This window comes from Eptatretus burgeri, chromosome 1 (assembly GCF_056783735.1).
Source record: "Eptatretus burgeri isolate ZD-2024b chromosome 1, Ebu_testis_v1, whole genome shotgun sequence".
In the NCBI taxonomy this organism is placed as follows: Eukaryota; Metazoa; Chordata; class Myxini; order Myxiniformes; family Myxinidae; genus Eptatretus; species Eptatretus burgeri.
This window is the reverse complement of record NC_140961.1, coordinates 140,248,196-140,260,617: the sequence shown is the minus strand read 5'-3', so window position 1 is coordinate 140,260,617 and position 12,422 is coordinate 140,248,196.

The following is a 12,422-nucleotide window of genomic DNA, read 5'->3' as shown; positions in this document are numbered from 1 at the left end:
TACCGTACTTAGGTAGGTCGAATTTGGCGAACAACCCTATCCCACGCGGGGGGCCGATTGGCACGATCGTGGTGAGGCCGAAAGGCCCACCCGTGACTAGTTCCCGGCGTTAGTCCGAGAGGGTCACGACAGAATTGTCTGTCCGGTGGGCGACGTGCCGCGATTCGAGTTACGTGGCCGCTCGCACGCCGCGGGGGCGAATTCGCAACAGTATATTGATGACTTCCGTCGTGTGTGTGTGTGTTTGTGCACGATAACTCGAGAATGGAAGAAGCTACCAATGTCAAATTACACCACGTGATGGCTAGTGCTGATTAGATTTTGGTCAAAATCAGTCAAAGGTCAAGGTCACAGCGAGGTCAAACATTCCATTTTTGATGGTTTGGTACAGAATCATCGGAGAAACTTCTGCTTTGCGTCGCTACCTTCTCTTGAGACAGCTTTTATTAGACAAGGTCAGAGGTCAAGTTGACGATTTCGTAAGTACCAGTCTATGACTGCTTGCTTTGATAGTTAGGATTTTACCTCACTCACAACTACGGCTACGACATCTACAACTACAACAACAACACCATCTTCGCTCTCACAGCGACAACCCTCTGCTCCCGGCATTCTTCGCACGCTCGCTGGTATGCGGGTGTGTTCGGAATTCGTTCGGGGATGGAATTCCATTCCCAAATATGGTCATGAGCCGGTTCGCTTGGCTGCGTGCCAAATAAGGGAATGTGTCGTGTCCCACCCAATGAGAGCGGGCCGTGATGAGCGGATCGCACCGAGATCGACAAAAGGGACGGAGAGCAAATAATCGAGAGGATCTGCTCGAGCGGGTAGAAAAGAATCTGCGCCCCGTCTTCACGAGCACGTGTTCTGGTTCCTGGCTCATCTCATTGCTGGCGTGGGCTGGCGTGCTCTGGTTCTTCGGACCGCATCTCGACGCTGGCCTGGTTTGCTCGTGTCAGCCAAACCACACGTGGTGGACAGGTCCATGTCCTTCTGGGTGTGTGTGTGTGTGTGTGTGTGTGTGTGTGTGTGTGTGTGTGTGTGTGTGTGTGGGTGTGTGTGTGTGTGTGTGTGTGTGTGTGTGTGTGTGTGTGTGTGTGTGTGTGTGTGTGTGTGTCGGTGGGCCCGTCTTCAAGTAGGAATTGTTTAAGTGCTTGTGTGCAAATTTGCATTCTCTATTAGTCGTGATAACTCTGCCCTTACGTCCTTCCTTCATTTCCCCGATTACTGTGAATAAATACCCCATTTGTTAAATGTAACAGCTCGGTTCTGTGTTTCTTCCATTGGCTTAGCATGGCTCGTGTTGGTGAATTACAAAGGCTGTTGCCGCTGTAATTGTACATTTGGACCGACGGAACTTCGGCAACCATCCGCTTGGGTTGCGCACGGGTTGGGCACGGTAACGGCTCGATTCGTACGAGTGCCATCGAGGGTGTGAATACACGGTAGCTCGCCACGTGGATCTCCAGGTATTTTGAAGTTGGCAAATAACCCTGTACCACGTGGTGGAATTATTGACGATTCACAGTCCGGTAAGGGACCCGTACCCTCGGAGTTTTCCGAAAGGTACGATCTAGATTCCAGGTGTTCGGTGGAGTCCACCCTACTGCTCCACCTAGCGGTCGTGCTCACAGCCGAGACCCGGCCCGAAACACTATTAGGGTACTATCAGCTGCATAGGTTGTGGTACCTTATTGCTTCTGTTCTGTTAAATCGTTTTTGTATTTTTTTTTTTACGAGCAAATAAAACCCGTCGCTTCGCCGAGGAGAATATTGGGGGAGGAGGGAGGGGAGAGGGAGAGAGGAGGGAGGGGAAGTATAAAGGATGTATGGAAGGGAGGCAGAGGAAGAGAGGGATAGGGGTGGGAGAGGGAGAGAGACATAGGGATAATGATGGGAGAGTGGGAGGGGGAGAGGATGAGAAGGATAGAGGTGGGAGAGCGGGACAGGGTGAGAGGGATAGGAGGTGGGAGAGGGATAGAGGGATAGGAGGTGGGAGAGGGATAGAGGGATAGGAGGTGGGAGAGGGATAGAGGGATAGGAGGTGGGAGAGGGATAGAGGGATAGGAGGTGGGAGAGGGATAGAGGGATAGGAGGTGGGAGAGGGATAGGAGGTGGGAGGTGGGAGAGGGATAGGAGGTGGGAGGTGAGAGAGGGATAGGAGGTGGGAGAGGGATAGGAGGTGGGAGGTGGGAGAGGGATAGGAGGTGGGAGGTGAGAGAGGGATAGGAGGTGGGAGGTGAGAGAGGGATAGGAGGTGGGAGGTGGGAGAGGGGATAGGTGGGAGAGGGATAGGAGGTGGGAGAGGGATAGGAGGTGGGAGAGGGATAGGAGGTGGGAGAAGGATAGGAGGTGGGAGAAGGATTGAGGGATAGGAGGTGGGAGAGGGATAGAGGGATAGGAGGTGGGAGAGGGATAGAGGGATAGGAGGTGGGAGAGGGATAGAGGGATAGGAGGTGGGAGAGGGATAGAGGGATTGGAGGTGGGAGAGGGATAGACGGATAGGAGGTGGGAGAGGGATAGAGGGATAGGAGGTGGGAGAGGGATAGAGGGATAGGAGGTGGGATAGAGGGATAGGAGGTGGGAGAGGGATAGAGGGATAGGAGGTGGGAGAGGGATAGAGGGATAGGAGGTGGGAGAGGGATAGAGGGATAGGAGGTGGGAGAGGGATAGAGGGATAGGAGGTGGGAGAGGGATAGAGGGATAGGAGGTGGGAGAGGGATAGAGGGATAGGAGGTGGGAGAGGGATAGAGGGATAGGAGGTGGGAGAGGGATAGAGGGATAGGAGGTGGGAGAGGGATAGAGGGATAGGAGGTGGGAGAGGAAGGGAGGGAGAGGATGTGGGAGAGGAAGGGAGGGATAGGATGTGGGAGAGGAAGGGAGGGATAGGATGTGGGAGAGGAAGGGAGGGATAGGATGTGGGAGAGGAAGGGAGGGATAGGATGTGGGAGAGGAAGGGAGGGAGAGAGAGGCGGGGAGGAGGGAGAGAGAGGCGGGGAGGAGGGAGAGAGAGGCGGGGAGGAGGGAGAGAGAGGCGGGGAGGAGGGAGAGAGAGGCGGGGAGGAGGGAGAGAGAGGCGGGGAGGAGGGAGAGAGAGGCGGGGAGGAGGGAGAGAGAGGCGGGGAGGAGGGAGAGAGAGGCGGGGAGGAGGGAGAGAGAGGCGGGGAGGAGGGAGAGAGAGGCGGGGAGGAGGGAGAGAGAGAGGCGGGGAGGAGGGAGAGAGAGAGCGGGGAGGAGGGAGAGAGAGGCGGGGAGGAGGGAGAGAGAGGCGGGGAGGAGGGAGAGAGAGGCGGGGAGGAGGGAGAGAGAGGCGGGGAGGAGGGAGAGAGAGGCGGGGAGGAGGGAGAGAGAGGCGGGGAGGAGGGAGAGAGAGGGGGCGCGGGAGAGAGAGGCGGGGAGGAGGGAGAGAGAGGCGGGGAGGAGGGAGAGAGGCGGGGAGGAGGGAGAGAGAGGCGGGGAGGAGGGAGAGAGAGGCGGGGAGGAGGGAGAGAGGGGGCGTGGGAGAGAGGGGGCGCGGGAGAGAGGGGGCGCGGGAGAGAGGGGCGGGACAGAGGGGCGGGACAGAGGGGCGGGACAGAGGGGCGGGACAGAGGGGCGGGACAGAGGGGGCGGGACAGAGGGGGCGGGACAGAGGGGGCGGGACAGAGGGGCGGGACAGAGGGGGCGGGACAGAGGGGCGGGACAGAGGGGGCGGGACAGAGGGGCGGGACAGAGGGGGCGGGACAGAGGGGCGGGACAGAGGGGGCGGGACAGAGGGGCGGGACAGAGGGGGGCGGGACAGAGGGGGCGGGACAGAGGGGGCGGGACAGAGGGGCGGGACAGAGGGGCGGGACAGAGGGGCGGGACAGAGGGGCGGGAGAGAGTGGCGGGAGAGAGGGGTGGGAGAGAGGGGCGGGAGAGGCGGGAGAGATAGGTGGGAGAGGAGGGAGAGAGAGGTGGGAGAGGAGGGAGAGAGAGGTGGAAGAGGAGGGAGAGAGAGGTGGGAGAGGAGGGAGAGAGAGGTGGGAGAGGAGGGAGAGAGAGAGGTGGGAGAAGAGGGAGAGAGGGAGGGGGAGGGGTGGGAGAGGGAGAGAGGGAGGTGGTGGGAGAGGGAGAGAGGGATTGGGGTGGAAGAGGGAGAGAGGGATTGGGGTGGAAGAGGGAAAGAGTAATTGGGGTGGAGGAGGGAGAGAGTGATTGGGGTGGAGGAGGGAGAGAGTGATTGGGTGGAAGAGGTCTCAGAGACCTCTTCAGAGATCATCGGCATCTCCCGCAATGAAGGTGAGTCTTTGGGCCTCTCACTCAATCACCGCAGGTTGATCGGTGGTCTTTCTGTCTTCTACCGACTCCTCTCCAGCCTTGCCCCCCCTGCTCTCTCTGCGATTTGTCCCCACCACATTTCCACAGGGCGCTCAAGGTCCGCCAACAACCCCCTTCTGGTAAAACTACCAAAATCACGAATCACTGCTCATCTTCACTCTTTCATTCCTCTTTTTTCCCGCCTTTGGAATAAACTTCCTCACTCTATTCTTTCCCATTCTTCCCTCCAGGCTTTCAAAACAGCTGTTCACCACCACCTCTTATCTTCCCCCATCCAAATCCTCGATCTTTTCTACCCCCGATAATCCACCCAAGCCCACTTCCTTCAATTCCCCTGCTTTCCTTCCTGAAAGTCCCTGTAATGTCCATCTTCTCTTCGCCATGTTCCCCGTCCCATCCCCATTCCTCTCCCTTCCACAGTTCAGCTAATGTGTCTGTTCCCCACTGTTTTGTCCCTTCCACTCCCCCTTGCTGTGAGTTGTGTGTTAGCTCTCATACGAGCCTCGACCAAGGTATACAAAAAAAAAAAAAGAGGGAGAGAGTGATTGGGGTGGGAGAGAGGGATAGGGGTGGGAGAGAGAGGGAGGAGAGGCAGAGGAGTGGGAGAGGGAGTGGGTCGTGAAGGGAGGAAGAGGAGGAAGGGGAGGAAGAGGAGGAAGAGGAGGAAGAGGAGGATGGGGAGGGGGGAGGGGGGGAGATTCTGGCAGACGTGACACCCAGCTGAATGTCCATCCAAGAGACGGAACAGGCATTGATGAATCACACTGCCTGTGAAACACTGGGATGACATTTAATAGCTGAGTTGGGATACGAACACATTTGGTGATTCATTGCTTTATAAAAATTGAATTGATCTGAGCAGTAGTTCCAACTGCTTTAACAACAAGAACAAGAACAAAAACCTTTCGTTTGGCGAATTGACACATTTTCTTCTCCTCGACCTCCGGAGAGTTGTACGGTGGAGGAGTGGGTTTGGGATGAGGAGTGGGGTTGGGAGGAGTGGGGTTGGGAGGAGTAGGGGGGTTGGGAGGAGGAGGGGGTTGGGAGGAGGAGGGGGTTGGGAGGAGGAGTGGGTTAGGAGGAGGATAGCATGAGCAAAGGCAGCCAAGGGGTGGGGAAGGAAAGGCAGCTGAGGGGCGGGGGGAGGGAAGGAAAGGCAGCCGAGGGGCGGGGGGAGGGAAGGAAAGGCAGCCGAGGGCCGGGGGAGGGAAGGAAAGGCAGCCGAGAGGCGGGGGGAGGAAGGAAGGAAAGGCAGCCGAGGGGCGGGGGGAAGGAAGGCAAGGCAGCCGAGGGGCGGGGGGAAGGAAGGCAAGGCAGCCGAGGGGCGGGGGAGGAAGGAAGGCAAGGCAGCCGAGGGGCGGGGGGAAGGAAAGGCAGCCGAGGAGCAGGGGGAGGGAAGGAAGGCAGTGAGAGCAGGAGGGGGAGAAGGCAGCAGGAGAGGGCAGAAGGTAGCAGGAGGGGGAGAAGGCAGCAGGAGTGGGGGGGAGGCAGCAGGAGTGGGGGGAGGCAGCAGGGGTGGGGGGAGGCAGCAGGAGTGGGGGGAGGCAGCAGGAGTGGGGGAGGCAGCAGGAGTGGGGGGGAGGCAGCAGGAGTGGGGGAGGCGGCAGGAGTGGGGGAGGCAGCAGGAGTGGGGGAGGCAGCAGGAGTGGGGGGAGGCAGCAGGAGTGGGGGGGAGGCAGCAGGAGGGGGAGGCAGCAGGAGGGGGAGGCAGCAGGAGGGGGAGGCAGCAGGAGGGGGGAAGGCAGCAGGAGGGGGGGGAGGCAGCAGGAGGGGGGGGGGAGGCAGCGCGAGAGGGGAGGAGATGCAGCGTGAGGGGTGGGGGGACACCCCTCCTCAGGCAAGAAAAGGCACGCACTTGAGTTCCTTTATAGAGAGTGGCGACATAGAGGGTCCGGAAAAATCTAGTCACGTGATTGCGTGGAGCCATTTTGAGTCCATCGCGGACAGGATCTGACGCATATCGGTCAGCGTTTTAACGTTCTCATTCGTGTTTTACATCGATTTTACGACAAAATGACAGGTTGTTGCACCTTTTGGTGCACAAATAGAACGGAGATGGGATTCAACATGTATAGATTTCCATCAGATGCTAAAAGACGGAAAATCTGGGAGGACAGAGTCAGTCGTGTTGGATGGAAAGCAACTTCTTGGTCAGTTCTCTGCCAGGTCAGTGTGATGGTGGTAATGGTCCCATATGTGTATACTTGTGTGCTGCGAGTGAGACTGGCCTTTGCTTTGGCTTTCCAGGCTTGTTATCCATTGCTCGTGGATTAATTAGCACTTGAAGGGGAAGGCATCTTTATTTAAAATTAAGTTTGAGTTCGAGTCTTCGAGCGAGATCAATTAATATCGGGTCTAGATCATGTCTCCAAAGTCAAAACAAAGACAAATGAACGGAGAACGGATCCGGGCTAACACAGCCTTTCACAATGGTCTCTGAGACCTTCGTGAAACAAATAATAAAATAAGTTTTTTTTTTTGTACTTTCACATGGAAGATATGATTATTGTCATTCAAATTTTCAGTGATGCTTCAGAAAGAATTTGCTGGAAACCAATTCATGCCAGTTATACAGTTGTATGCCACAACTGAGAAAGAGGGGGGGGCATGCATTGAATGTATGTATTTGTCTCTGTTGATTTGAATGGGTGAGAACATTAACGTGTGCGTGTGTGTGATTGTAAATATGTTGTGTGTGTGTGTGTGTGTATGTGTGTGTGTGTGTGTGTGTGTGTGTGTGTGTGTGTGTGTGTGTGTGTGTGTGTGTGTGTGTGTGTGTGTGTGTGTGTGTGTGTGTGTGTGTATAAGGGGGCAAGGTGGGGTGGGCTAATCTATTTTTGGTGGGATTAATATATGATTGGCAACATACAGCAAAGTTTAGATTAATAATTTAAATATGAAAATTAAACAAACACAAATATATACCCACACACGATAAACAAGGTCAAACAACTGCAGAAATACAAAGATAACTCTAAACATTGTATTGTACATGTATAAGCAGGGAGGTGAGAGTTCGAGTCTCACTCTCCTTCTTTGTCATGGTTCTAAATGTCTGTGACTGTTAAATCACAAACAGCTCTGTGAATTTCTTCTTTATCATCTGGTTCTTAGTTGTCATAAATCTTCTATTTTGTCATCTTCACATAATTTGTTCATTATCAACATGTAAAAGACCATTCCCATCTCTCATACATAGAGAACATCATGGAATACACGGTTCAATGCACGAGCGCCAAACGGCGGCTCCGCACGTGCACCGCACTGAATGGACTCAAAATGGCGTCAAATCGTGAGTTGTCGCTCCTCTCTCGAAAAAGGGACTCCAGCCACGCACCCCCCTCCCCTCAACCTTTCCACTCGCACACATTCACGGATTTCCCCACACCCGCAGGGCGGAACGTACCACGTGGCTTCGATGCCACAGACGTCCACTCCCCCGGAGGCTTCAGCGCTGCAGGAGTACATGATTCACGAGACAGCCACATAACCTCCTCCACAGCGCTATGGAGCCGAGTTCGAGTGGTCACTCTGGCTGGCGCTCGTGAACCAATTATTGATATGTTATATCAGTTATGTGAAGAGAATAAACATCAACATCGGCTTCGTCATGAAATACCTGTTTCCGGAATTAATTCGTCGGGAGACCACGGGGGAAATTGCTGAGAGATATTTATAGATATATATATATATATATATATGTACACTTTTGTACACTCAACACCAGTGAGTTTATGTACATTTTGAACATTAAAACAACTCGTTGAAACTGAACAAGGTACGTTTTCATTGCAACAAAAATCGTCGTGATTAATATTTGACATCTTCAATGAAAAGAAAACTGTCCTTTTGTCGGCGTTTTGTATGCACTCCATGTTATCCAGATGTCCAGGGGTGTGTTCAGTGAGCAAGTAGCGAGCGAGCTACCACTTACCAAGCCAGCCATTCCTTATCAACGACTTTGAATGAAGTGCTTACTTGAGTGCTGAAGCTACTTGGTGAGCTTGCCACAAGAAACATGAAACCGAACACAAGCAATTGCACTTGGTAAGTAATGGAGGTAGGGGAAGGGGAAAGTTGGGGTGAGAGAAGGCAGGGTAAGGGGTGGGTTGGAAGTCCGGAGGGACTGGGGTGGGGTGTGATGGGGGAAGGGGTGGGAGTAGACAGGGGAAGAGGTGGGGTAGCAGTCTGGAGGAACTGTGGTAGGAGGGTGAAAGTGTGGGGTGGGTGTCTGAAGGGACTCGGGTGTGAGGAGTAAGGGGTGGAAAGAGGCAGGGGAAGAGGTGTGGTTGGAGTAGACAGGGGTGGAGTGGGAGGAGGAAGGGGTGGTTTCGGTCTATTCAATTTGGAGACAAGAGGGGTGGTGGGGGGGGGGTGCAGACGCAAAAGGAAATTAAATATAAATGAGAATCGTTATGGAGAAAAAAAGAAAGCTTTTTTCATTTGTTTGTTTTGATTTTTTGAAGCAACAAGAGGAAAGAGGATGGTGTTGAGGATATCGGAGCAAGATGTCAGGGATAGAATCAAGACAGCAAGATACACTTTCTATCTGAGGGAAGGCCGCATCAGACCTTGAACAATACAAAAGGAATGACATGAATCGCATTAAACAATGAAATAATTAACATGAAATATTTCTGGGTGCTGGAGAGGTTGTGAAATATGAAATGAAATAATTCTGGGTGAAATTCTTATTCCTGAAAATACCCTTCTCGTTTGTCTGCATTCTTCCTGATTTCTTATCCTGTACTGCTCTTGTTTAATTTAATCTTGTTTAATTTAATGTTTAACAAATTTAATCCACAGGTGGGCAATGAACCTTGGACGACCCCATTAACTTTTGGGTCCAATTGGATCAAAGGTCAAGGTCAAGGTCACGAAAAGATCAAAATCGTTTTTCGCTCATATCTTCGTCAAAAATGATCTGATTTACTTCAAACTAAGCTTATAGTGAACCTTACTCTATTTGTCACTTATAATCCTACCCATTCCTATAGTGAAAATGCATATTTGTGAAGATCGGTAGAGTCCGAAGTTTTGGGAGTCATGGCCATCGGTCAAAATTACAAATTTTCCATTAAAACTAAAACATGATTACGAAAATACAACTTTACGGGAAAACGGCTGGCTCAAACACTCTCAAATTGTATCCACAGGTGGGTAATGAACCTCGGACGACCCCATTAACTTTTGGGTCCAATTAGGTCAAAGGTCAAGGTCGCTCATAACTTCGTCAAAAATGGGTTAATTGACTTCAAACTAAGACTAAAATATTCCTTATTCTCTTCCTTATAATCAACGTTCAGGTTAAGGATATATCAAATTTAAATTTGATCCCCCAAAATAACTTTATGCCTTAAATGGGCGGGATTTGTTGTGCCCGGCACCACTTGTTTCTTCTGTTCTTCTTTCTTCCTTTAGCCATAATCGTTGTTTAAATTTTAATTGCATGTCCTTTTGCTTCAACTCATGTTCTCTTTCCCAAACTAACTGCCTCTTGGTGTCAGCTTTTCTTAGTTTTGGACCAACCTTTCCTCTCTTTCCTGTAGTTTTCCTTCCTCTGCTATCAAAACCTTTTCTTGCTCTTTTTCATGTTCTTCACGAACAAAGTCTTATTTAACTATGAAATCCATTTTGCCTTCATCTCCCCAACCTCCTCCTCTTCCTCTACTTCAGAATCTCAACGTGTTTGTTTTCCTGAACCTCCTTTACTAATGGTGCCTCATCCTTCAAATCCATCTTTCAGTTTAACTTCATGGCAACATTGTAAACTGCAAAATAAAAACAAATCTTCTTGGTTCAAGCTCAAAAAAAGTAAGTACTGCGTAACATTTAAGTTGTTGAATGTCTGGTTTTGTAAAACATAAACAATTAGAAAGCATCTGAAAATGCAAAGCTCGTTCACGTCCGCTTTGTATTCAACTTCTTCTACCGTATGCCAAACATGATGAAAACATGATGAAACAGATATAACATATCTAAAAAAGAAAAAATACAAAAAAAATTTACAATTTTCAGCAACTATGACCTTTTGACCTCAAAAGCAATCAGCTTCAGTGACCCAATATGCAAATCCTGCTCAAATTTCAAGTCAATCAGATGAAAATTGTCGATTTTATGCAACCTTGACCTTTGACCATTTGATCTAAAAAAAAAAAACAATCAGCTTCTAGCTTTGGATTGGTGACTCAATTCAGTGACCACATATGCAAGTGCTTAAAATTTCAGGTCAATTAGATGAAAATTGATGATTTTATGTGACATTGACCTTTGACCTTTTGACCAGATTATTAATTTGTCTTCCCCATATTCTCATAAAAAAGTTTGTTGAAAATTTCATAACAAAATTTGAAATGATATAAAAAGTTATGGCCCAGACAGACACACAGAAGTGATTGCAAAACCCCGTCTTCCGCTGTGCAGGGGATGGGCGAACTAGACCAGCACTTGGCAGAGTGCATACTTCCACCAGGCTGAACAGTTTATGTTTTGTATACCAGGAATAGGCCGGATCTGGATCCAGACCTGAACCAAAATCTAAATGGCATGTTCTTGTCACCTCATCCACTCATCCACCACATTTTGTCACAAGTCGTCCACAACTTTTTTAAATATCATGCTATATATAGTTTTTGGCCCCATCCCTCAATCATGAAGAGTCAGTTGAAAAATTTAAAAGTTCTCGTATCCAGATGTACTCCACCAAAATCAAAACAATTCGGCCAGGTAACACACCCAAACTATCCAACATGTTTTGTCCAAATATGTCCACAACTTGAGATGTATTGCACAAAGACAAACAGACAAACGGACACAGACAAACAGATAGGAGTGAAAACATAACCGCCGTACACCTTCGGTTTTCAGAGGTAAACATTTACTTCTGGCAGTGGCGGAGGTAAACATTCTGTCTGTCTGTCTGTGAGCAGGATATCTCAAAAAGATTTGGACGGATTTTGACGAAACTAGGTGGATGAGTTTCCACTTTCTTAAGTGGAAGAAAGTGGAAACTCGCCACTTTCAATATTTTCTTTACCATAAACCATGATCTGGGTCTTGTTTCCGACAATCAGGGCAAATGCTTATACCGAGGAACAAAAACAAGGAGATGCCTTAGTGAAGACTTAAAATCATGGAAGAAGAAGTAAACCGAATCTGATCTCCTTTGAAATACTCAACCATTCTGGTGAGTGGTTGCAGATTTCACAATAATAATAAACGCAGAGAATAAAAACTAAATAAACATTTATATTATTTTTTACATATAAACATGCCACAGAGGACGTATGCAGGACAATGATGACCCAAGGGATGATTCTGATGAAAAACCTAATAATATATTTGATGTTTCCATGACAAGTGTGACCCGTCACTAATTGTCACCTTCCAAGGAGAGCATGCTCCATGTTGTGGTACCCCCTCCCATCACTGGACCAGACATTCGTTTGTTCGACTTGATTATTCATAAGAATTCAATATTAACTCGTTTAAAATCTCTGAGCTATGTTGTCCCCTTGGATGAAGAAATCACTCGTGTTCTTTACCAGTGAATGAAGCGCTTTTTGTGAATCTCCCGCCTGAATCAACGTGATAGTTCAAATGAAATCACACCTACGAACAATAATAGGATGGCAATCACGACGAACACGACATCACGAACACTCTCCATCGTTCCCTGATCCGCAGAAACATCCCTGAAAGTCTGTGGAAAGAGACAAGGGCAGGGGTGGGAAAAATGTTTATTACATTTGAAATAAAAAAAATTAGCAAAAGTTTTGTGATTGCAAATGAGATTAGATTTTCTCACAAAATGTTCAAGTTTTTAATGATGTTTTAATTTTAACAATGACCTGATACTCTGGTCCCCCATTTTTTGAGTGGTATAAGGAATAGATTTGTTTGAAATGAAAGATAAATGTTCAACGGTTTTTGAAATATCACGTGCACAAGCCAAGTTATGAAGATGGTTGCCATGACAACATAATTCAGCCAATCACAGCCCAGATCTAACTCGGTTGAGATAATGTCTTGCAGAATAGATACCTGCAATATAAAAGCTCAATGTTCTTCCAGTTTTTGAAATATCGTGTGCGCAAGCCAAGTTACCGAGGCGGTTGCCATGA